Source organism: Pseudorca crassidens, chromosome 2, assembly GCF_039906515.1.
Source record: "Pseudorca crassidens isolate mPseCra1 chromosome 2, mPseCra1.hap1, whole genome shotgun sequence".
NCBI classification, from domain to species: Eukaryota; Metazoa; Chordata; class Mammalia; order Artiodactyla; family Delphinidae; genus Pseudorca; species Pseudorca crassidens.
This window is the reverse complement of record NC_090297.1, coordinates 37,081,053-37,108,071: the sequence shown is the minus strand read 5'-3', so window position 1 is coordinate 37,108,071 and position 27,019 is coordinate 37,081,053. Positions and strand designations below refer to the sequence as shown.

At 38.8% G+C, this 27,019-nt stretch overlaps 1 protein-coding gene and 1 pseudogene across 1 annotated transcript in view; one reads left to right on the top strand and one right to left on the bottom strand.

The window, feature by feature from the left end:
* ZSWIM5 (zinc finger SWIM-type containing 5) overlaps nucleotides 1-27,019 on the top strand; it is a 262,543-nt gene that overhangs the window by 15,457 nt on the left and 220,067 nt on the right. The window lies entirely within an intron of this gene.
* Nucleotides 17,466-18,190, bottom strand: LOC137210397 (ubiquitin-conjugating enzyme E2 K pseudogene; annotated as a pseudogene).

The following is a 27,019-nucleotide window of genomic DNA, read 5'->3' as shown; positions in this document are numbered from 1 at the left end:
TAGGGGACAGACAGCACTTTCTACTTTCAGCTTGTGTTATAATTATTTATTATTAGGTATGATTTTCTCTTCCAGTCTGTAAGCACTTCTAGGGCAAGGACTGTATCCTACAATATATTCAGCATCCAGTACAATACCTAGTAGAATTCATAATGGACTTTTAAGAGGTCTTTGTGGAAATGAATTGAAACCATTATCTTTTTAATTTCTATGATTTTCATAATAGTGATTCCCAACACTGCTGCTTTATATTTTACTCACGTCACTTGAGGAACTTTGTTAAAATACATTCTGGGGCTCCACCCTTGTAAATTCTAGTTGACTAAAATTGGAACGGGGCTCAGGAATCTGTTTCTTTGACAAGCTCTCCAGGTTTAAATGTTTGGGATCCAGTATTCCATAGTACTTAGCACAGTGATTTACATGGAAAAAGCTTAGTAGATGTTGATTGAATTGCTCTATTGATTGATTTATACACTAGTTTTTTCCAAACCAGATTTGGAACTTGTGGGTCAAATTGAAAAAAATGGATAGAGTGGTTATAGGAAAGCATATGAAAAAGTCATTAATCTTAGCAATACTGCATTTGCTATTAGGAAAACCACTAATATCTATCCGTTGTTCTTTTTATTTATTTATTTGAGTAATTTTTTAAATAAATTTATTTTATTAATTTATTTTTGGCTGTGTTGGGTCTTCGTTGCTGTGCATGGGCTTTCTCTAGTTGCGGCGAGCAGGGGCTGCTCTTTGTTGCGGTGCGCGGGCTTCTCATTGTGGTGGCTTCTCTTGTTGCAGAGCATGGGCCCAAGGAGTGTGGGCTTCAGTAGTTGTGGTGCATGGGCTCAGTAGTTGTGGCACAAGGGCTTAGTTGCTCTGTGGCATGTGGGATCTTCCCGTTCCCTGCATTAGTAGCAGATTCTTAACCACTGCACCACCAGGGAAGTCCCTATCCTTTGTTCTTTTTATTTATTATTATTTTTTTATTTATTTAAAAAATTTTTTTTACATCTTTATTGAAGTTTAATTGCTTTACAATGGTGTGTTAGTTTCTGCTTTATAACAAAGTGAATCAGTTATACATATACATATATTCCCATATCTCTTCCCTCTTGCGTCTCCCTCCCTCCCATCCTCCCTATCCCACCTCTCTAGGTGGTCACAAAGCACCGAGCTAATCTCCCTGTGCTATGCGGCTGCTTCCCACTAGCTATCTATTTTACGTTTGGGAGTGTATATATGTACATGCCACTCTCTCACTTTGTCCCAGCTTACCCTTCCCCCTCCCCATATCCTCAAGTCCATTCTCTAGTAGGTCTGTGTCTTTATTCCTGTCTTACCCCTAGGTTCTTCATGACAATTTTTTTTTCTTATATTCCATATATATGTGTTAGCATACAGTATTTTTCTTTCTCTTTCTGACTTACTTCACTCTGTATGACGGCCTCTAGATCCATCCACCTCACTACAAATAACTCAATTTCATTTCTTTTTATGGCTGAGTATTATTCCATTGTATATATGTGCCACATCTTCTTTATCCATTCATCCGATGATGGACACTTAGGTTGTTTCCATCTATCTCCTGACTATTGTAAATAGAGCTGCAATGAACATTTTGGTACATGACTCTTTTTGAATTATGGTTTTCTCAGGGTATATGCCCAGTAGTGGGATTGCTGGGTCGTATGGTAGTTCTATTTTTAGTTTTTTAAGGAACCTCCATACTGTTCTCCATAGTGGCTGTACCAATTCACATTCCCACCAGCAGTGCAAGAGTGTTCCCTTTTCTCCACACGCTCTCCAGCGTTTATTGTTTCTAGATTTTTTGATGATGGCCATTCTGACTGGTGTGAGATGATATCTCATTGTAGTTTTGATTTGCATTTCTCTAATGATTAATGATGTTGAGCATTCCTTCATGTGTTTGTTGGCAATCTGTATATCTTCTTTGGAGAAATGTCTATTTATATCTTCTGCCCATTTTTGGATTGGGTTGTTTGTTTTTTTGTTATTGAGCTGCATGTGCTGCTTGTAAATTTGGAGATTAATCCTTTGTCAGTTGCAAATATTTTCTCCCATTCTGAGGGTTGTCTTTTCGTCTTGTTTATGGTTTCCTTTGCTGTGCAAAAGCTTTGAAGTTTCATTAGGTCCCATTTGTTTATTTTTTTTTTTTCCATTTCTCTAGGAAGTGGGTCAAAAAGAATCTTGCTGTGATTTATGTCATAGAGTGTTCTGCCTATGTTTTCCTCTAAGAGTTTATAGTTTCTGGCCTTATATTTAGGTCTTTAATCCATTTTGAGCTTATTTTTGTTTATGGTGTTAGGGAGTGTTCTAATCTCATACTTTTACATGTACCTGTCCAGTTTTCCCAGCACCACTTATTGAAGAGGCTGTCCTTTCTCCACTGTACATTCCTGCCTCCTTTATCAAAGATAAGGTGACCATATGTGCGTGGGTTTATCTCTGGGCTTTCTATCCTGTTCCATTGATCTATCTTTCTGTTTTTGTGCCAGAACCATACTGTCTTGATTACTGTAGCTTTGTAGTATAGTCTGAAGTCAGGGAGCCTGATTCCTCCAGCTCCATTTTTCGTTCTCAAGATTGCTTTGGCTATTCGGGGTCTTTTGTGTTTCCATACAAATCGTGAAATTTTTTGTTCTAGTTCTGTGAAAAATGCCAGTGGTAGTTTGATAGGGATTGCATTGAATCTGTAGATTTCTTTGGGTAGTAGAGTCATTTTCACAATGTTGATTCTTCCAATCCAAGAACATGGTATATCTCTCCATCCATTTGTATCATCTTTAATTTCTTTCATCAGTGTATTATAATTTTTTGCATACAGGTCTTTTGTCTCCTTAGGTAGGTTTATTCCTAGATATTTTATTCTTTTTGTTGCAGTGGTAAATGGGAGTGTTTTCTTGATTTCAGTTTCAGATTTTTCATCATTAGTATATAGGAATGCCAGAGATTTCTGTGCATTAATTTTGTATCCTGCTACTTTACCAAAGTCATTGATTAGCTCTAGTAGTTTTCTGGTAGCATCTTTAGGATTCTCTATGTATAGTATCATGTCATCTGCAAACAGTGACAGCTTTACTTCTTCTTTTCCGATTTGGATTCCTTTTATTTCCTTTTCTTCTCTGATTGCTGTGGCTAAAACTTCCAAAACTCTGTTGAATAAGAGAGGTGAGAGTGGGCAACCTTGTCTTGTTCCTGATCTTAGTGGATATGCTTTCAGTTCTTCCAAAAAAGGGGAAATCGACAGTAACACATTGATACTAGGGGACTTTATCACCCCACTTTCACCAATGGACTGATCATCCAAAATGAAAATGAATAAGGAGACACAAGCTTTAAATGATACATTAAACAAGATGGACTTAATTGATATTTATAGGACATTCCATCCAAAAACAACAGAATACACATTTTTCTCAAGTGCTCATGGAACATTCTCCAGGATAGATCATATCTTGGGTCACAAATCAAGCCTTGTTAAATTTAAAAAAATTGAAATTGTATCAAGTATCTTTTCCGACCACAGCGCTATGAGACTAGATATCAATTACAGGAAAAGATCTGTAAAAAATACAAACACATGGGCTTCCCTGGTGGCGCAGTGGTTGGGAGTCCGCCTGCTGATGCAGGGAACGTGAGTTCATGCCCCGGTCCGGGAGGATCCCGTGTGCCGCGGAGCGGGTGGGCCCGTGGGCCATGGCCACTGGACCTGCGCGTCCGGAGCCTGTGCTCCACAGCGGGAGAGGCTGTAGTGGTGAGAGGCCCGCGTGCCGAGGAAAAAAAAAACAAACAAACTCATGGAGGCTGAACAATACACTAAATAACGAAGCGATCACTGAAGAAATCAAAGAGGAAATCAAAAAATACGTAGAAACAAATGACAATGGAGACACGACGACCCAAAACCTATGGGATGCAGCAAAAGCAGTTCTAAGGGGGAAGTTTATAGCAATACAATCCTACCTTAAGAAACAGGAAACATCTTGAATAAACAACCTAAACTTGCACCTAAAGCAATTAGAGAAAGGAGAACAAAAAACCCCCAAAGTTAACAGAAGGAAAGAAATCATAAAGATCAGATCAGAAATAAATGAAAAAGAAATGAAGGAAACGATAGCAAAGATCAATAAAACTAAAAGCTGGTTCTTTGAGAAGATAAACAAAATTGATAAACCATTAGCCAGACTCATCAAGAAAAAAAGGGAGAAGACTGAAATCAATAGAATAAGAAATGAAAAAGGAGAAGTAACAACTGACACTGCAGAAATACAAAAGATCATGAGAGATTACTACAAGCAACTCTATGCCAATAAAATGGACAATCTGAAAGAAATGGACAAATTCTTAGAAAAGCACAACCTGCCAAGACTGAATCAGGAAGAAATAGAAAATATGAACAGACCAATCACAAGCACTGAAATTGAACCTGTGATTAAAAATCTTCCAACAAACAAAAGCCCAGGACCAGATGGCTTCACAGGCAAATTCTATCAAACATTTAGAGAAGAGTGAACACCTATCCTTCTCAAACTCTTCCAAAATATAGCAGAGGGAGGAATACTCCCAAACTCATTCTATGAGGCCACCATCACCCTGATACCAAAACCAGACAAGGATGTCACAAAGGAGAAAACTACAGGCCTATATCACTGATGAACATCGATGCAAAAATCCTCAACAATATACTAGCAAATAGAATCCAACAGCACATTAAAAGGATCATACACCATGATCAAGTGGGGTTTATTCCAGGAATGCAAGGATTCTTCAATATACGCAAATCAATCAATGTGATACACCGTATTAACAATTTGAAGGAGAAAAACCATATGATCATCTCAATAGATTCAGAGAAAGCTTTCGACAAAATTCAGCACCCATTTATGATAAAAACCCTGCAGAAAGTAGTCACAGAGGGAACTTTCCTCAACATAATAAAGGCCATATATGACAAACCCACAGCCAACATCATCCTTTGTGCTTTTTAAATGCTAGTTCTTAACATAGTGTTTCCAAAATGATTCTCCACATTTTAATAGGTAGTACGTTTTTGAAAAAGCACTGGAAAAGTCTGAAAGGATTTACATCAAACTTATAAATAATCTCTGTGAAGAGAAAGGGGAATAGTGATGACCAAGCGGAAATTTAATCTGTATTGTTTTAATTATTTTATAGTGAGAACCTATTTACATATTCCTTATATAATAATGTAATTAAAATAAGTTAAAGACAATATGATTTATTCAGCTGCATTTTGGTCAGCATCTTTCTCTTTTAAGTTAACATGTGTTGGACAGATGTCATTTTACCTTTATAAACGTGATTTATTTTAGGGGTTCTTAACCTGGCACCTGTAAATGGCTTTCAGGGATCCAGGAACTCCTGAAATTATTTTCAGATTTTACAAATGCATATGGACATTTTGCAGAGAAGACAGGGTATAACTTCCATTTGATACTCAAAGGGATCCGTAACTCAAATAAGTTCAGGAACCACTAATTTATGCAGAAGAATCTGCTTTATTTGATAAAAATCCTGCAATAAGTTCCTCTATTGCCTTTGAGCCTTGATATGTATAATATGGGTGGATGTGATTCATTAACCATTTTTATTCTACCCATTTCAGGTTATGAATAGGATAGTTACTTTATTTTCTTATAGGTTAACACAGATCTACTGTTTGCTATTTCTACTGAATATTTCAATTTTGTCATCTTTTATATATTCTGTTTTGCTACTTATCTAAATGCTGCTAAGTTCCTTTTTTGTTTTGTTTTGTTTTAACAGAATGATGGCTTGACATTATTGTGCCATAGACAGCTAAGTTTTAATGATTTGCACTAGCTGAAATAATATCCTGTGAGGTTACTGAATAGAGTAGATCATAGCTACCTCTTTATCGAATTTTCCTATGGAATCAGATTTTTTAGGTTATGTTTCCTGGGAAATAGACTCTGAGATGGAGATGTGCCTGCAGAAGGTTTATTGAGGAACAATACTTGTAACGGAGCGAGGGAAGCAAGATTAGGAGGGCAGAGAGATTGAACCGATGCAGTTGCAACAGAGACTTTAGTCAGTCCTTTTGGGAACTCTGGAGCTTGGATGACACTTCAGAGCTGTCTGGAGTTAGATGTGGGCTGACCTGACGGCGTAACCTTGGGTGGCGTAGTTTCTTTCTGTGGAAGAGATGGAACTACACAGTTCTCCTTCCCAGTTGCAGAAGGTGCTTTAAGCAGATGGCTTTCAACTGTCAGCTGGTTCAGGGTCTGCCTCAGCTACAGAGAGCTGCTTCACCTGCGGTCACAGTCTTCTAGGGGCAGCTTGCAAACGGCTGAGCAAGGTGCGGGTATAAAGGTCTAGCTATTTTTGACAGGCAGTTCTTGCTCCAGGGAACTGTACCTGGTTGTCAGGCCTGCATTACAGTTTGACTTCTTCCTCTTCTCAGTCCTGCTTCTGTTGCCTTTCCTTCACAGGTATTGATTTCTAATAAGCATCTTGCATCCCAAATTCCCTCTCAGTGTGTGCTTTCAGAGAACGCAACCCGTGATACTTTGGTTGAGGGCAGTTTGTGGAGGAGGACTTGGCTGTGAGCTACTAGCAGCCAACTCTCCTGGCAGTTAGAGGAATGAAGGCCTTGGTCTTGAAGGGAGTATCTGGTCACTGTATTCCTTGTGCCTCTTGGATTCATTTCATATAGTAATTTCACCCCATGTGGAAACAAATTCTCCAACATTCTGTTTGGTCTCTTATAAAATGTGGGGAATTTACAAGAGTGAGATTAGCAGATGAATTACAACCTCTTCCACTACAGCTAGTCTCCAGATAACAACTGATATTCACTGTCTCCCTCCACTAATTTCCAGTCTAGATTCTTGGCTAGCATCTCTTCCTGTCTAGGTGGCTTACCAGATGGGGTGACTGTCATGAGTGAGGAGTCTGAGCCTAGTTACCATGCCCTTTTTAGGTCTTGGCCACTATACTTGTTCATTTACTGTCAACATTGGGCAAGGGGGAGTATCAAGAGATGCTCCAGTGATAACCGTGATGCTAAATGTCATGTACTTCCTGATGTTACTTTTCTTTGTGTTGGTAAATCTGCTTAATTTCATAAACACCATATGTTGCTAATGTAGCACATTATATTTATGCGACATTAAAATCAGATCTATTATGTGGGTTTTAAAGATCAAATATAACCTTGTTGAATCTGCTTTATTAATGTTTCTTTGATACATTATGGGAATGATTATTGCAGAAGTTTGTAGATTTTCACCTCTTGTGTTGTCCCTTGCAAATATTATTAATATATCATCAGGATAATTAGCAACAAAAGAAGTTACTTATCCAGGGCTTCCCTGGTGGTGCAGTGGTTGAGAATCTGCCTGCTAATGCAGGGGACACGGGTTCGAGCCCTGGTCTGGGAAGGTCCCACATGCTGCGGAGCAACTAGGCCCGTGAGCCACAACTACTGAGCCTGCGTGTCTGGAGCCTGTGCTCCGCAACTAGAGAGGCCGCGATAGTGAGAGGCGCGCACCCCGCGATGAAGAGTGGCCCCCGCAACTAGAGAAAGCCCGCGCACAGAAACGAAGACCCAACACAGCAAAAATAAATATAAATAAAGAAGTTACTTATCCAAAATCTTATGTTTTTACTTGTAGTATTTTAGTATAGTTTTATTTAGAACTTTAGTTAGTAGTGAGTAGTTTTTTTAGCACTTTCTCCCCATTACCTATTCACTTAGAGATTAGAACTGAAAAAATGAGAAGGAGTTGGATTTTAACTTACTGCAGTTGTATAGCCATGTGATAATTATGTCATTTAGCAAACCATCAAGACAAGTTAGCATTGCTGGGAGGTTTTAGTAAGGAACCTTCCTTCTGCTCTGAAGCCAAGGCTGCTTGATGAGGCCTTGAAGGTGAGAGTGTTGGCAGTGTCCCTGAAGAGACTTAGTATTTTGGAACTGGGGGGCTCTCTTAGCAGACTTCCTTCCTTCCTTCCTTCCATCCTTCCTTCCTTCCTTCCTTCCTTCCTCCCTCCCCTCCTTCCGTTTTTGCTTAACACTTTTGGTAAGATATAATTCACATACCATACAACTCACCCATTTAAGGTGTATATTCACAGATATGGGTAGCCATCACCACAGTCAATTTTAGAACATTTTTATCATCTTAAAAGAAACCCTAGGGGACTTCCCTGATGGTCCAGTGGTAAAGAATCTGCCTTACAATGCAGGGGACGTGGGTTTGATCCCTGGTCAGGGAACTAAGATCCCACATGCTGCGGGACAACTAAGCCTGCAAGCCACAACTGCTGAGGTTGTGTACCTCAACTAGAGAGCCTGCGTGCTGCAAACTACAGAGCCCATGCTCTCTGGAACCCGTGTGCCGCAACTACAGAGCCCACGCACCCTGGAGCCTGCACGCCACAAGTAGAGAAGAAAACCTGCACGCCACAGCTAGAGAGAAGCCTGCGCACCACAACGAAGAGCCCGCACGCTGCAAGGAAAGATCCCATATGCCTCAACGAAGATCCCCCGTGCCGCAACTAAGACCCGACACAGCCAAAAATAAATAAAATAAATAAATAAATGATAAATCTTAAAAAAAAAAAAAGAAACTCTATACCCTTTAATAGCACTACCCAATCCTATCATCCCCTCTAACCCTAAGCAACCACTAATTTCTGTCTCTATGCCTATTCTGGACGTTTCAGATAAATGGAATCATATAACATGTAATCTTTTGTGACTGGCTTCTTTCACTTAGCATAATTTTTCAAGGTTCATCTGTGTTGTTGCACACATCAGTACTCCATTCCTTGTTATGGTGGAATACTACTCCATTGTATGTATATACTACATTTTGTTTATCCATTCCTTAGTTGTTGGACTTTAGTGTAGTTTCCCTTTTGGTTAAGAATTATGCTGTGATGAACATTCATGTACAAACTTTTGTGTGGACATATGTTTTCATTTCTTTTGGGAATAGAATTGCTGGGTCATATGATAACTCTATGTTTAACTTTTTGAGGAACTGCCAAACTATTTTTCAAAGTGGCTACACCATTTTATAATCCCCCCAGCAATGTATAAGGGTTTCAATTTCTCTGCGTGCTTGCCAACAATTGTTATTACCTATCTTTTTTTATTATTGCCATCCTAGTGGGAGTGAAGAAGTATTTCATTATGGTTGATTTTGATTTGCAATTCTCTGATGACTAATGATATTGAGCATCTTTTCATGTGCTTATTGGTCATTTATATATCTTCTTTGGAGAAATGACTATTCATATCCTTTGCCCATTTTTAAGTTGGGCTGTCTTTTTATTGCTGAGCTGTAAGTGTTCTTTATTTATTCTGGATAGTAGTCTCTTATCACATTTATGATTTGCAAACATATTCTTACACTTTGTGGACTGTCTTTTCACTTTATTGGTCATATCCTTTGAAGCGCAAAAGTTTTTAGTTTTGATGAAGTACAGTTTATTTTTTTCTTTGTTGCTTGTTTTCTTGATAACATTTCTAAGGAAACATTGCCTAGCACAACAACATGAAGATTTATTCCTATGTTTTCTTCTATGAGTTTTATAGTTTTAGCTCTTCTACTTCTGTGTTCCATTTTGAGTTGATTTTTGTATATGGTATCAGAAATGTCTTCAACTTCATTCTTTTGCATGTCACTATCCAGTTGTCCCAGCATAATTTGTTTAAATGACTATTCTTTCCCCAGTGAATGGTCTTGGCACTCTTGTTGCAAGTTAATTGAAAATTAATTAAATTTATTTCTGGACTCTCAGTTCTGTTCCATCGATCTATATGTGTGTCCTTATGTCAATATCACACTATTTTGATTTGTATTGCTCTGTAGTAAGTTTTGAAATTGGAAAGTGTGAAATTGGAAAGTGTGAGTTTTGAGCTTTGTTCTTTTATTTCTTTCTTTTCCCAGCTTTACTGAGATAATTGACATAACATTATACAAGTTTAAGGTATACGATGTGATGATTTGATACATGTATATATTGTGAAGTGTTTACCACAGTAAGGTTAGTTAACACATCCTTCACCTCACATAATTACCATTTTGTTGCTTTTATGGTGAGAATGTTAAAGCCCTTTCTCACAGCAACTTTCTTTCTTTTTTTTACATCTTTATTGGAGTATAATTACTTTACAATGATGTGTTAGTTTCTGCTTTATAACAAAGTGAATCAGCTATACATACACATATATCCCCATATCCCCTCCCTCTTGCGTTTCCCTCTCACCCTCCCTATCCCACCACTCCAGGTGGTCACAAAGCACCGAGCTGATCTCCCTGTGCTATGTGGCTGCTTCCCACTAGCTATCTATTTTACATTTGGTAGTGTATATATGTCCATGCCACTCTCTCACTTCGTCCCAGCTTACCCTTCCCCCTCCCTGTGTCCTCAAGTCCATTCTCTACGTCTGTGTAGAGAATGTCCTGCCCCTAGGTTCCTCATGTCCTTTTTTTTTTTTTTTTTAAGTTTCCATATATATGTGTTAGTGTATGGTATTTTTCTCTTTCTGACTTACTTCACTCTGTATGACAGACTCTAGGTACATCCACCTCACTATAAATAACTCAATTTTGTTTCTTTTTATGACTGAGTAATATTCAGTCATAAATATGTAATATTCATAATACTCATAAATATGAGTAATATGTACAATATTCTATTGTACATATGTGCCACATCTTCTTTATCCATTCTTTGTCCAATTGATGGACAATTAGGTTGCTTCCATGTCCTGGCTATTGTAAATAGAGCTGCAATGAACATTGTGGTACGTGCAACTTTCAAGTATATAGTACAGTATTGTTAACTATAGTCATCATGCTGCACATTAGATTCCTGGAACTTACTCACCTTATAACTGAAAGTTTGACTAACATATCCCCTTTTCCCCCACCACTCAGCCCTTGGCAACCACCATTCTATTCTCTGTTTCTATGAGTTTGATGTTTTTAGATTCCACATATAAATGAGATCATACAGTATTTGTCTTTTTCTGTCTGACTTATTTCACTTAGCATAATGCCCTCAAGGTCCATCCATGTTGTCACAAATGGCAGGATTTCCTTCTTTTTTATGACTGAATAATACACATACACAGACACATACACACACACACACACACACACACACACACACACACACACCCCACATTTTCCTTATCTGTTCATCCCTTGATGGACATGTAGGTTGTTTCCATGTCTTGGCTATTATAAATAATGCTGCAGTAAACATGGGAGTGCTGATATCTCTTCGAGATAGTGATTTCACTCCTTTAAATATGTACCCAGAAGTGGGATTGCTGGATCATATGGTAGTTCAGATTTTAATTTTTTGAGGAACTTTCATATTGTTTTCCCATAGTGGCTATACCAGTTTACATTCCTGCCAACAGTGCACCATGGTTCCCTTTTCTCCACATCCTGGACAGCATTTGTTATCTCTTCTTTTGATAATAGCCATTCTAACAGGTGGGAGGTGATATCTCATTGTGGTTTTGATTTGCATTTCTCTGATGACATTGAACACCTTTTCATGTACTTGTTGGCATTTATATGTCTTCTTTAGAAAAATGTTTATTCGAGTCCTCCACCCTTTTTTTAATCAGACTGTTTGTATTTTTGCTATTGAGTTGTATTAGTTCCTTACACATTTTGGATATTAACCCCTTATCCAATGTATGGTTTACAAATATTTTCTCCCATTCCATAGTTTTCCTTTTCATTTTGTTGATTATTTCTTTAGCTGTACAGAAGGTTTTTAGTTTGGTGTAGTCCCACTTGTTTATTTTTGCTTCTGTTGCTTGTGCTTTTGGTGTCATATCCAAAAAATCATTGCCAAGACTCAGGTCAAGGAGGCTTTCCCCTATATTTTCTTCTAGGAGTTTTACAGTTTTAGGTCTTAAGTTTAATTCTTTTTTTTTTAAATTAAAAAAAATTATTTTTTTATTTATTTTTGGCTGCGATGGGTCTTCATTGCTGTGCGTGGGCTTTCTCTAGTTGCGGCAAGCAGGGGCTACTCTTTGTTGTGGTGTGCTGGCTTCTCATTGTGGTGGCTCCTTTTGTTGCAGAGCACGGGCTCTAGGCACGCAGGCTTCAGTAGTTGTGGCACATGGGCTCAGTAGTTGTGGCTCCCAGGCTCTAGAGCACAGGCTCAGTAGTTGTGGCGCACAGGTTTAGTTGCTCTGCGGCATATGGGATCTTCCTGGACCAGGGCTCGAACCCGTGTCCCCTGCATTGGCAGGCAGATTCTTAAGTTTAATTCTTTTTGAGTTAATTTTTGTGAGTGGTATAAGATAGGGGTTCAGTTTTTCTTTTGCATGTGGATATCCAGTTTTCCCAACACCATTTATTGAAGAAACTATCAGTAAATATAAACGATTTTTCCCATTGAGTTTTCTTGGCTCCCTTGTCAGATATCAATATTAGTTGACCATATATGCATGGGTTTTTGATTTTCTGGGCTTTTGATTTCCATTGGTCAGTAGGTCTGTTTTTATGCCACTACCATATTGTTTTGATTACTATTGTTCTTCTTTTTCAAGATTGTTTTGGCTATTCTGGTTCCCTTGAGTTTCTGTACGAATTTTAGGATCAGCTTGTCAATTTTTGCAAAAAAGCCAGCTGCGATTTTGATAGGCATTGCATTGAATTTGTAGGTTAATTTGTACAAATCAGTATAGCCATTTGTATTAGTTTTCTATTGCTGCTGTAACAAGCACCACGAACTTGGTGGCTTAAAACAACACATATTTAATATCTTATAGTTCTGGTAGTCAGAAATCTGAAATGGGTCTTTCTGGGCAAAACTCAAGTTGTTGGCAGAGCTTTGTTCCATCTGGAGGTTCTAGGGGAAAATCTCTTTCCATGCCTTTTTCCAGCTTCTAGAAGCCACATCTACATTTTGTGTCTCATGGCTCCTTCCTCCATTTTCATAGCCTATCACTCCAACCTCTGCTTCCATTGTCACATTTTTCTCTCTGACTTTAAGCCCCTTGCCTCCCTCTTTTTAAAAAAATTAATTAATTAATTAATTTTTGGCTGCGTTGGGTCTTTGTTGCTGCATGTGGGCTTTGTCTAGTTGCGGTGAGCGGGGATACTCTTCATTGCAGTGTGCATGCTTCTCATTGTGGTGGCTTCTCTTGTTGCAGAGCACGGGCTCCAGGGCCTGCAGGCTTCAGTAGTTGCAGCCAGTGGGCTCAGTAGTTGTGGCTCATGGGCTCTAGGGCATGCGGGCTTCAGTAGTTATGGCACATGGGCTCAGTAGTTGCGGCTTACCGGCTCTAGAGAGCAGGCTCAGTAGTTGTGATGCATGGGCTTAGTTGCTCCTTGGCATGTGGGATCTTGCTGGACCAGGGCTCAAACCTGTGTCCCCTGCATTGACAGGCGGATTCTTAACCACTGTGCCACCAGGTCCCCTTGCCTCCCTCTTATAAAGGACCCTGTGATTACATTGGGCTCATTCATATAATCCAGGGAATCTCTATATCGCAAGAACCTTGATTTAATTACATCTGCAAAGTCTCTTTTGCCAAGTTCAGAGAATCAGGATGAGGACTTTCTTTTGGGGGGGGCATTATTTTGTCTATCATACCATTTTAACAATATCTTGGGGTATTTTCCTATTTATTACATCCTCTTTAATTTCTTTCAATAATATTTTGTAGTTTTCTAAGTACAAATTGTCTACTTGCTTGGTTGATACTCCTAAGTATTCATTTATATACTATCATAAATGGAATTGTTTTCTGAATTTCATTTCCAGACAGTTCATTTCTACTGTATTTAAATACAATTGATTTTCATATATCGATCTTGTACCTCTTTGTTGAGCTCATTTATTAGTTCTGTCAATAGAGATAATTTTTCTTCTTCCTTTCCAATCTGGAACCTGTGGTCCCTATTTTTGCAAGTCACAAAACTCAGTGTTGTTTGTGCCATAGAATGTACTGGACTAAGGGAGATTTCCTGCTTTTCATTGAACTTGGAAAGCCTTTTTAATGTGCGATTAAATTATGTTATTAGAGAATGCAATCCTAGGGAAGCAAGAGTGAAAGTAAAGGGAGTGAGACAGGAAATGAGGGAGAATTAATATAAAGGTGTGTATAGAGCCGGTTACCATTTGGTATCAAGTGGCAACTGATTGCTCAATCTCCCTGAATTGCCTTATAGAAAAGGGATGGAGAATATCCTCTGGCTCCCATTTCGCATTTAACAAGTTCAGAACTGGGAAATATTTTGCTATTAAAGGTATATTTTGCATATCCTTCTCTAACTTTAACCATTATTGATTTTACAGTTTGGGTTGTAGGGACTGTAGGATTATAGGAATTTCGCTATTGCTGTTGCTGTTCTGCATAGCCTCCAAACTTAAATACCTTAAATTCCCTGGGTATGTGATGTGGTTTTTTTCAGTTACAAGATGAGAAAAAGGGATTGGCCATAGTTCATAGCCTTGTTATAATCTGTGACAACACTTAATGGCTGGAAGCATAAAATAAAGTAAGAACAAAGATTAAGTACATTTAAGAAAAACGTTTTTTTCTTTTTCGGTATCATATTCTTTTTTCTTTCCTATTATTTTTCTGTACTATTTATTTTCTATTTTCAAGGTAGGTTTTGGGAGCATAAGGAGTCGTAGTATAGCAAAATAGCTAATTGTAAGATATAATAAAATACTTGCTCTTCCTCTTTCCTCTTCTCTCTAGTCTCTGCACCCTTAACCTTTTCTCTCTTCTGCCTTACTTTCCTGAAAAATTCAGTCCAAACCTTCGTGAAGCAAGAGAGAAAAGGAAGTTAGACAGGGAAAGAGGGAACGAAGCAGCACCAAGTGGCAGCAGCCTAAAAGGGCGTGTTAGAGCCCAGCAACTTAGATGGCCCATAGATTATTTGGGAATCCAAAAACGTCAGACTCATAGAACCGGAGAGTAGAATGGTGGTTGCCAGGGGCTAGGGAGTGAGGGAGCAGGGAGATGTTGGTCAAGGGGTACAAACTTTCAGCTGTAAGATGAATAAGTTTTAAGGATCTAATATACAGCATAATGATTATAGTTAATAATACTGTATTGTATACTGGAATTTGCTAAGAGAGTAGATCTTAAGTGTCCTTACCATACATACACATACACACACAGACACAAATGGTACTATGTGAAGTGATGGATATGTTAATTAACTTGATTGTGGTAAGCATTTCACGATGTATATGTATATTAGATCATCACATTGTATAACTTAAAAAATCGTGTTGTACAACCTAAATATATGCAATTTTTATTTGTCAATCATACTTCAATGAAGTTGGAAAAATTTAGAAAATATTCCCCCTTCCAAAAAATTATTTGAATTGTACTTGCACCTATTTTGCAAGTTTGAGATTATTTCAAAATAAAAGGAATATATAATGATATTTAATCTCATATGAACTTTATTTAATAATGAGTGCTTCCATATTACCTATTTACTTTGAGCTGTTTAAGAGAATATTTTTTGTTTCTTAGCTTAACATTAAAGTTAAAGTTATTTGGATAATTGAGTCATTTTTAATATTTTAGTTTTTTTTGAAGACCACAGAAAAAAGCAATTGCCTTTTTTTCTATGTTTGGGAAATAAATCTACCTGTAGAAAAATAGGAAAAAAACAAAAACAAACAAACAGAACAGCAGAAGGTGACAGTAGGAAATGTACCAGAAAAAGAAAGAGATTATCACATTTACTGTAAATGAGGTAAATTTTTGAAATGAAAAAGTGTACTTTTCAGTTTCCTGGGCATTGGGGATGTTGAATTGTAGTTAGATGCATAAACCCTAAGGGGCTAATATGCATAAAAGTCATAGGCAAGGTATAGCTGCCTCCAAGAGCAAAGTATATAATGCTTGACCCTTAGTAACTTCTCAGTTCTTTCTCTCTCATTTCTCAAACTACAGGACAATTAAATATACCCTGATAATATAGGCAAGTAGTAAACTGGGTAGAGGTGTTTGATATTTAAAATAATCCAAATATTACTAATATTACCAAGCCACCTGCCACTAAAAAAAATAATAATTCTAACCAACAATGGAACAAAACTGTCCACATTTTCACACAATTCCACCCTTCAAAAATATAAAGAAAAGTACATGGTTTTAGCTATTTAATATAAATAAGAAAAATCTTGTTTCCTTTGGCATCTTTAGAAAGTAACTAAACTACAACAAAAGGAGGTGATTGTATAAAGAAATTTATACTGAAGCAAACATATAGGGGAAAAACCCAGCAACTTGTGTTTAGTATGCAATAAAATCAACTACAAGAGTTTATTGTTCACTAGGAAAGCCTTACAAGTTTTTGGAAGAACCGCCACATTTTAACATTACAATATATTTAATAATGGTTCTTTTATTGCTTCTAAGATTATTGAGAAGTCAAATGAAGTTATGCTGAATTTATGGTTCAAAACTATTTTCCAAACACTTCACCATTATAATTTAGGATAAGTAACGCTTGAAGAAAGCAAGCCTTTTATAATATGACTTTCAATATATAGCCTTACTTTAATTCATTCTGATTCCATTACATTTTTGTTATTTTTCCATTGGCCCTGAATATTTAATAAGAACTGTGTTTCTATGTATAGAACAGCCTACACAAATCCATTTCACCCTTCATAAAATGGTCACATTAGTGTTTGAGCTTGCAAAACTAATAATTTTCAAACTTTTGAACTTAGAATGAAATGCTTAGAAAGTCTGACTATGTACAAGAGAAGGTAAAGTTTTCAATTCTCATATTATCAGAAACATCATAAAGAAAGCTAGATTTATAACACACTTCTATTCCTATGTGCATTTGAAGTATGTAGAGTAAAATACCAACACAGCTTTCATGTGTCAATAGGGGGAAATGCAAGCAAGAGTGACTTTTAAAGGATCCAGGGGGCTTCCCTGGTGGCGCAGTGGTTGTGGGTCTGCCTGCCGATGCAGGGGACATGGGTTCGTGCCCCGGTCCGGGAAGATCCCACATGCCGCGGAGCGGCTGGGCCTGTGAGCCATGGCCGCTGGGCCTGCGCGTCCGGAGCCTGTGCTCCGCAACGGGAGAGGCCACAACAGTGAGAGGCCCACGTACCGCAAAAAAAAAAACAACAAAAAAAACTGCAGAGAGTTGTACCTAAGAAGTTAGGTACAAGCATGCAAGTAAATTCACAGCCACAGAGGATCCATGTTAAAAACAGTTAAGGTAGCTGTGATGCAACACCAATAATTTGAATGGCCCTGACACACTCAAAATATTATCTTAATTATTCAATGAAATCCTGAAGCAAACTCTTGCTAGTCTTGGTACACTGCTAAACACTAAAGTAACATGTTCTTTCCATGGTTTTAGCTTAGCTCAAAGAATTTTTACACTATTAAATAAGAAAAAAAAGTATTTCCCCTTTTTAAATTTACAGACGTTTAGTTAGCTTTATTTACAGAGCAGGGATTTTTTTCAGTCTCCAGTGGTGCCTAGAAAACATCATTAGGCAAGAATGCCAGTTTAAAAGAAATCTACGCAGAATCCTAAAAATAACAGATGTTGATGCTCCTCAAGAATGGGCAAGCTTGACTATATCAGCAGCTCTATGTCTCAGTTACTACTCAGAAGCAATTCTGTTGCAGTCTCTACATCTCATGATTCTGAAGACAAGGCCACTATTACTGCATTCCTGTCAAAGCCCATAGCACATAGATTTTCTATTTTTTTGGTGTATTCTGGACTAGAAACTGGTGCTCCAGCATACACATGTGCCCAAAGTCGAGGTGTCTATTTGAACATTTCGGAATTTTGTTTGTACTGATTTGCTACTACTGCATCTTGTGGATCATCTGGTTCTGCAGCTGCCAGTAGTGCTTGCAATGACAATAATACCGTGCGGAGAGTCATTGCTGCTGCTCATTGATCTTTCAGGATATCCAAACAAATAGCCCCTGTGATGGAACTAATATTAGGATGCCATATTTTAGTGATAAACCGGATCTTAGGGGGATTAATTGGATGTTTCAGGTATTTTAATCGCTAGTTGATATCTTCCTCCTTCATATGGTGTGTCTGGAGGTCCTGCTATTTCTCCTCTTAATTCTGTAAAATTCTCATCTACAAGATCTACTTTAATTTGATTTTTGCTCATAAAGATCCTGATTTTATTAAAAGGATGTTAATATCAACAGCTCTCTGTGGTTGATGAGGGACCGTTGCCTAATTTGTCATCTTTGTACATTTCTTCTCAATTCTTGTAGAAGAGCAAGGGGATAGGATTAGGACTGCCTCTGTTCCCGACAAATATTAATGGACTGTAAGCTCTTATCCTCATAATCATACCCTTGATTTTGTCGTCACCTAAACCTGCAGCTTCTCCAAACTCCAAGTTTCTCAGATTTCCAACCTCCATGGATTAAATAAATTCACTTTGGTACTCCAAACCCAGTTATTAGCTGGCTTCATCAAAACCAATATTTTAGTTTTATTTTATGTTCATTTTAAAGGTTAAATTATCAATAGTACAAACATGTATAACTCATCATTTATTTTATTTATTAATTTTTAAAAATTTATTTATGGGCTTCCCTGGTGGCGCAGTGGTTGAGAGTCCGCCTGCCGATGCAGGGGACATGGGTTCGTGCCCCGGTCCGGGAGGATCCCACATGCCGAGGAGTGGCTGGGCCTGTGAGCCATGGCCGCTGACCCTGTGCGTCTGGAGCCTGTGCTCTGCAACGGGAGAGGCCACAACAGTGAGAGGCCCGCATACCGCAAAAAAAAAAAAAAAAAAAAAAATTATTTATTTATTTGGTTGTGCTGGGTCTTAGTTGCAGCTCACCGGCTCCCTTGGTGGCAGCATGTGGGTTCCTTAGTTGCAGCAGGTGGTCTCCTTAGTTGCGGCTCACAGGCTCCGTAGTTGTGATATGCATGTAGGATCTAGTTCCCTGACCAGGGATCGAACCCGGGCCCCCTCCATTGGGAGCACGGAGTCTTAACCACTGTGCCACCAGGGAAGTCCCTCATCATCATTTATTTTAAATGATACTTGGTTATTATTCAAATGATAAGCTAAAGTTTTGAGTTTTTAAAAAATTATGTCTTTCTTGGTTGTATAAACTTATAGTCTTATGATTTTTAAAGCTTTGTAAATATTGTTAATTAGTATACCAATAATATATAACTTATTTTGCATAACAGTGGCAACAATAATAGTAATAACTAATACATATATAGTGAACATTTACTATTGCTAGCTTTGTGCTAAGTGTTTAACATGTTTTAACTTATTTCATTCTTACAATAATCTTTTTGAGGTGTGTATTTTATTATTCCAATTTTACGGATGAAGATATGATTCCCACATAAGAATTTGTCCAAGGTCACACAACTAGTTAAGTGGCAGAGCTGAGGTTAGAACCAAGGCAGTCTGGTACCTGTGTCCAAAATCTTAATCATTATGCTATATTCATTTATGCATAGTGAAAAATAAAATGAATAACTTAAGTCCAAAATAGTGATTGAGAAGGGCAAAACAAATCAATTAAGTGAAAACATTATATACTGAAATTATTTTTCCTTTCCTGTCCATAAATAAGAAAATTCAGACATAGATTTTATATATAGACTATGACAAATCTTTATTGCTTTTAATAACACCCATTCTTGCCTTATACATTATATCACATCTTTAATGCATAGACTTAAAAAAAAACTAGCTGCTGCTGTACTAGAACAATAAATCTATTGTTGAGCCTAGTATATTAAATTAATATATCATGGATCTATTATATATTCCTTTTTTGTTTTTAATTTATTTTTTCCATATTGGGTCTTCGTTGCTGCGCGAGGGCCTTCTCTAGTTGCAGCGAGCAGGGGCTACCCTTTGCTGCAGTGCATGTGCTTCTCACTGCAGTGCATGTGCTTCTCACTGCAGCGGCCTCTCCCATTGCAGATCATAGGCTCCAGGCACGCAGGCCTCAGTAGTTGCGGCACGCAGGCCCAGCAGCTGTGACTCGCGTGCTCTAGAGCGCAGGCTGAGTAGTTGTGGCGCACGGGCTTCATTGCTCCGTGTCATGTGGGATCTTCCCGGATCAGGGCTTGAACCCATGTCCACTGCATTGGCAGGCGGATTCTTAACCACTGCCCCACCAGGGAAGTCCCTCTTTTTTTAAAAAAAAATTATTTATTTATTTGGCTGCCCCGGGTCTTAGTTGCGGCACATGGGAATTTTGTTGCCATGTGCAGGATCTTTTTAGTTGCAACATGTGGGATCTAGTTCCTTGACCAGGGATTGAACCCAGTCCCCTGCATTGGGAGCTCAGAGTCTTAGCCACTGGACCACCAGGGAAGTCCCCCTATTATGTATTCTTACAAGATTAACTTTTTCTCCAGTAGTATAAAATGGTTGAAATTAGTGATAGTTATAATTTTTTTTTTGCGGTACGCAGGCCTCTCACTGTTGTGGCCTCTCCCGTTGCGGAGCACAGGCTCCAGACGCGCAGGCTCAGCGGCCACGGCTCACGGGCCCAGCTGCTCCACGGCATGTGGGATCTTCCCGGACTGGGGCACGAACCCGTGTCCCCTGCATCGGCAGGCGGACTCTCAACCACTGCGCCACCAGGGAAGCCCGATGGTTATAATTTAAATGAAGGAAATAATTCACTTTGCAGTACAGATAGAAAAACAGGGCTTCCCTGGTGGCGCAGTGGTTAAGAATCCGCCTGACAATTCAGGGTGCACATGTTCGAGCCCTGGTCTGGGAAGATCCCACATGCTGCGGAGCAACTAAGCCCGTGCACCACAACTACTAAGCCTGCGCTCCAGGGCCCGTGAGCGGCATATACTGAGCCCACGTGCTGCAACTATTGAAGCCCACGTGCCTAGAGCCCGTGCTTGGCAACAAGAGAAGCCACTGCAATGAGAAGCCCATGCACCACAGCAAAGAGTAGACTCTGCTCGCCGCAACTAGAGAAAGCCCGTGCGCAGCAATGAAGACCCAATGCAGCCAAAATAAATAAATAAATTTAAAAAGAAAGAAAGAAAAACAGGTGACTTCATAAATGGGGAATATAATGTTGATTTTCTTTACCTTATTTTTAATTGTCTTTATGATTTACCAGTAGCAATTTAGTTAGTTTCAGTTTTCATTACATTATGGAATTTGTTAGAAAGCAGTAGAAGGAAGAAAAGAGGCCGAACATTTAGAAGTATTACCGATGAGTGGTTTATAAAACTCATTTTAAGAGTGATTTACGGGAATTCCCTTGTGGTCCAGTGGTTAGGACTCTGTGCTTTCACTGCCAGGGCCTGGGTTCGATCCCTGGTTGGGGAACTAAGATCCTGCAAGCTTCACGGCCCAGCCAAAAAAAAAGAGTGATTTATATGATGGTTGTAATCTAAATATGCAGTTCATTTGCTAACTGCTCCAAACCCTGTGATCCTAGAGGTTCTGGGAAGATCATAAGGACATGCTGTGGGAGAAAAAAGTGTGCAACAATCTTCGTAGCTCCTTTTATGGCAGAATATTTTCTCCCAGAGTTAAGCTGCAGGAGGTAATATATCTGAAGTGCTTGTTGAAGTATAAAGTTCTGTATTGATATTAGTTGTGACTTGTCTAAGGTCATGTGTGGTATATTTGCTACAGAACTGTAAGTTAGAAATTTTTTCAGTTGTCTGCAAAGTAAAATATATCATATTTTTAAAGAACATATTCATTTTAGCTCACTCCACTAAGAATATATTTGTAGTACTAATTTGGCACTGGGTTCTTCAGTTATTATAATGTTGCTTTTAATGAACATATATGCTATTTATTACAGCTGAGGTTGGCATTTTATCTCCTTTTTTGGGCAGATTAATTTTTTTGAGAGGAAAGTACAACTATTAATATTCACTCAACAAGTATGGTCAAAATAAAGTATAGGGTAGCCCCCAGACAGAATCCTGTTTGTTCATTTTTTTTTTTTTTTTTTTTTGCGGTATGCGGCCTCTCACTGTTGTGGCCTCTCCCGTTGCGGAGCACAGGCTCTGGACGCGCAGGCTCAGTGGCCATGGCTCACGGGCCCAGCCGCTCCGCGGCATGTGGGATCTTCCCAGACCCGGGCACGAACCCGTGTCCCCTGCATTGGCAGGCGGACTCTCAACCACTGCGCCACCAGGGAAGCCCTGTTTGTTCATTTTTACAACCCTTTGGGTTACATTTTGGATTTAGCATTGAATGCATCATCTTTCCTTTAATTTGAACATTACATCTGTGTACACACCTGTAAGCATTATTATAATATGAAAAGCTGTCCCCCTGCATTTTTGGATATTATGAATTTGGGCAGATTTTAAAAATAATTTTTAGGCTGAAAAATTCATATAATGAAATTTATGTTTCTTTAAAGCAGCAGTTGAGTGTAAAAGGTAAACGCTTACTTGAACAGCCTCATTTAAATATCTTTTACCTTTTTTGTGTTATAAAAACAACTGTAATTCCTAATTTGTAAAAATTTTCTTAAAATAATTTGCTAAGCAGTTGGTTAAATTTCTTTGAAAGTATATTTGTTGAATTATTCATAATTAACTAAAACTGGTTACAGTGATATAATGTTCCATACAGCATATAATATTCCTCACCATTTTTCTTGATAGTATTGGTTAATGTTCACTCTCAGGAAGCCCCTTAGATCATGCTTTATCTCCTTTGTACTTTTGTGATCCTTATGGGGTTATGGAATATAATAATATGACCTTCTATCTTATAAAAATAGACTGAACTATTTCTGAAAGAAGTGTAATAGCAGAGCTGCAGCAAGAGAGGCTTTCACAGGGTTGATAGGCTGTGAAACTGTTGAATGGACTTTGGTTTCAAAGACATCTGTTTTAAATTAATCTTGGTCAGATACATGCCATTGTAGACAATTCAAATGCAATTGACTTTCTGACCTTAGAACAAAGAAATACCATACAATAATTTTTTTCAGTATAAAATTAATTTTTTTGAGTCTTAGTTGCTGTAGTATAGTACTGGAGCTCACTGAAAAGACAATGGAGGAGGGTATTTGACATTTTATTGATTTTTTAAGGAAAGCTTGATTTTAGGGAATTGAAAATGTGTATGGAGGAACGTAGGCCATTCTGGAAGCCAACATGTAGAAGTTGTTCCATTGGCAGCATTTTTCAATAACAATTAATTGTTTGAATAAATCCTTGTGTTGAAATTTCTTAGTTCTACACAATGTTCTTTGTTGTTTTTTTTTTTGGCTGCACCGGGTCTTCATTACTGCACTCGGACTTTGTCTACCTGCGGTGAATGGGGGCTACTCTTCATTGCAGTGCGCAGGCTTCTCATCGTGGTGGCTTTTCTTGTTGCTGAGCACGGGCTCTAGGCACGTGGGCTTCAGTAGTTGCAACCCATGGGCTCAGTAGTTTTGGCTCATGGACTCTAGAGTGCAGTCTCAGTAGTTGTGGCGCATGGTCTTAGTTGCTCTGCGGCATGTGGGATCTTCCCGGACCAGGGCTTGAACCTGTGTTCCCTGCATTGGCAGGCGGATTCTTTTATTTTTATTTTTTTTAACATCTTTATTGGAGTATAATTGCTTTACAGTGGTGTGTAAGTTTCTGCTTTATAACAAACTGAATCAGCCATACATATACATATATCCCCATATCTCCTCCCCCTTGTGTCTCCCTGCCATCCTCCCTATCCTACCCCTCTAGGTGGTCACAAAGCACCGAGCTGACCTCCCTGTGCTATGCAGGTGCTTCCCACTAGCTATCTATTTTACATTTGGTAGTGTATATATGTCCATGTCACTCTCTTACTTCGTCCCAGCTTACCCTTCCCCCTCCCCATGTCCTCAAGTCCATTCTCTACGTCTGAGTCTATTCCCTTCTTGCCCCTAGGTCCCTCATGACCTTTTTTTTTTTTTTTTAGATTCCATATATATGTGTTAGCATATGGTGTTCTTTCTTTCTGACTTCACTCTGTATGACAGACTCTAGGTCCATCCACCTCACTAAGATAACACAATTTCGAGTCTTTTTGTGGCTGAGTAATATTCCATTGTATATATGTGCCACATCTTTTTTTGCGGGATGGGTGCATGTATCTTTTATTTTTTTATTTTTATTTTATTTTTAAACATCTTTAATGCAGTATAATTGCTTTTCAATGGTATGTTAGTTTCTGCTTTACAACAAAGTGAATCAGTTATACATATACATATGTCCCCATATCTCCTCCCTCTTGCGTCTCCCTCCCTCCTACCCTCCCTATCCCACCCCTCTGGGTGGTCACAAAGCACCGAACTGATCTCCCTTTGCTATACGGCCGCTTCCCACTAGGCATCTATTTTACGTTTGGTAGTGTATATATGTCCATGCCACTCTTTCACTTTTTTTTTTTTTTTTTTTTTTTTGCGGTATGTGGGCCTCTCACTGCTGCGGCCTCTCCCGTTGTGGAGCACAGCCTCCGGATGCGCAGGCTCAGCGGCCATGGCTCATGGGCCCAGACGCTCCGCGGCATGTGGGATCTTCCCGGACTGGGGCACGAACCCGTGTCCCCTGCATCGGCAGGCGGACGCTCAACCATTGCGCCACCAGGGAAGCCCCCACTCTCTCACTTTGTCCTAGCTTACCCTTCCACCTCCCCGTATCTGCAAGTCCATTCTCTAGTAGGTCTGTGTCTTTATTCCCATCTTGCCCCTAAGTTCTTCATGACCATTTTTTTTTTTTAGATTCCATATATATGTGTTAGCATATGATGTTTGTTCTTCTCTTTCTGACTTACATCACTCTGTATGACAGACTCTAGGTGCAGCCACCTCACTACAAATAACTCAATTTCGTTTCCTTTTATGGCTGAGTAATATTCAATTGTATATATGTGCCACATCTTCTTTATACACTCGTCTGTTGATGGACATTGAGGTTGCTTCCATGTCCTGGCTATTGTAAATAGAGCTTCAATGAACATTTTGGTACATGACTCTTTTTGAATTATGGTTTTCTCAGGGTATATGGCCAGTAGTGGGATTGCTGGGTCATATGGTAGTTATATTTTTAGTTTTTTAAGAAACTCCGTACTGTTCTCCATAGTGGCTGTATCAGTTTACATTCCCACCAACAATGCGAGAGGGTTCCCTTTTCACCACACCCTGTCTAGCATTTATTGTTTGTAGATTTTTTGATGATGGCCATTCTGACTGGTGTGATGTGATACCTCATTGTGGGTTTTTTTTTTTTTTTTTTTTTTTTTTTTGCCGTACGCGGGCCTCTCACTGTTGTGGCCTCTCCCGTTGCGGAGCACAGGCTCCGGACGCGCAGGCTCAGCGGCCATGGCTCATGGGCCCAGCCGCTCCGCGGCATGGGTGATCTTCCCGGACCAGGGCACAAACTGGTGTCCCCTGCATTGGCAGGCGGACTCTCAACCACTGCGCCATCAGGGAAGCCCTCTCATTGTAGTTTTGATTTGCATTTCTCTAATGATTAGTGATGTTGAGCATTCTTTCATGTGCTTGTTGACAATCTGTATATCTTCTTGGGAGAAATGTCTGTTTAGGTCTTCTGCCCATTTTTGGATTGGGTTGTTTTTTTTTTGATATTTAGCTGCATGAGCTGCTTGTAAAGTTTGGAGATTAATCTTTCTCAGTTGCTTCATTTGCAAATATTTTCTCCCATTCTGATGGTTGTCTTTTCGTCTTATGTTTTCCTTTGCTGTGCAAAAGCTTTTAAGTTTCATTAGGTCCCATTTGTTTATTTTTGTTTTTATTTCCATTTTTCTAGGAGGTAGGTCAAAAAGGATCTTGCTGTGATTTATGTCATAGAGCGTTCTGCCTATGTTTTCCTCTAAGAGTCTGATAGTGTCTGGCCTTACATTTAGGTCTTTAATCCATTTTGAGTTTATTTTTGTGTATGGTGTTAGGGAGTGTTTTAATTTCATTCTTTTACATGTAGCTGTCCAGTTTTCCCCGCACCACTTATTGAAGAGGCTGTCTTTTCTCCAGTGTATATTCTTGCCTCCTTTATCAAAGATAAGGTGACCATATGTGCGTGGGTTTATCTCTGGGTTTTCTATCCTGTTCCACTGATCTATATTTCTTTTTTTGTGCCAGTACCATACTATCTTGATTAATGTAGCTTTGTAGTATAGTCTCATGCCCTGGAGCCTGATTCCTCCTGCTCCATTTTTCTTTCTCAAGATTGCTTTGGCTATTTGGGGTCTTATCTGTTCCCATGCAAATTGTGAAATTTTTCGTTCTAGTTCTGTGAAAATTGCCTTTGGTAGTTTGATAGGGATTGCATTGAATCTGTAGATTGCTTTGGGTAGTATAGTCATTTTCACAATGTTGATTCTTCTAATCCAGGAACATGGTATATCTCTCCATCTCTTTGTATCATCATTAATTTCTTTCATCGGTATCTTCTCGTTTTCTGCATACAGGTCTTTTGTCTCCCTAGGTAGGTTTATTCCTAGGTGTTTTATTCTTTTTGTTGCAGTGGTAAATGTGAGTGTTTCCTTAATTTCTCTTTCAGATTTTTTCATCATTACTGTATAGGAATGCAAGAGATTTCTGTGCATTAATGGTGTATCCTGCTACTTTACCAAATTCATTGATTAGCTCTAGTAGTTTTCTGATAGCATCTTCAGGATTCTCTATGTATAGTATCATGTCATCTGCAAACAGTGACAGCTTTACTTCATCTTTTCCAATTTGGATTCTTTTTATTTCTTTTTCTTCTCTGATTGCTGTGGCTAAAACTATGTTGAATAATAGTGGTGAGAGTGGACAACCTTGTCTCGTTCCTGATCTTAGTGGAAATGGTTTCAGTTTTTCACCATTGAGAACGATGTTGGCTGTGGGTTTGTCATAAATGGGCTCTATTATGTTGAGGTAAATTGCCTCTATGCCTACTTTCTGGAGGGTTTTTATCATAAATGGGTGTTGATTTTTGTGGAAAGCTTTTTCTACATCTATTGAGACGAT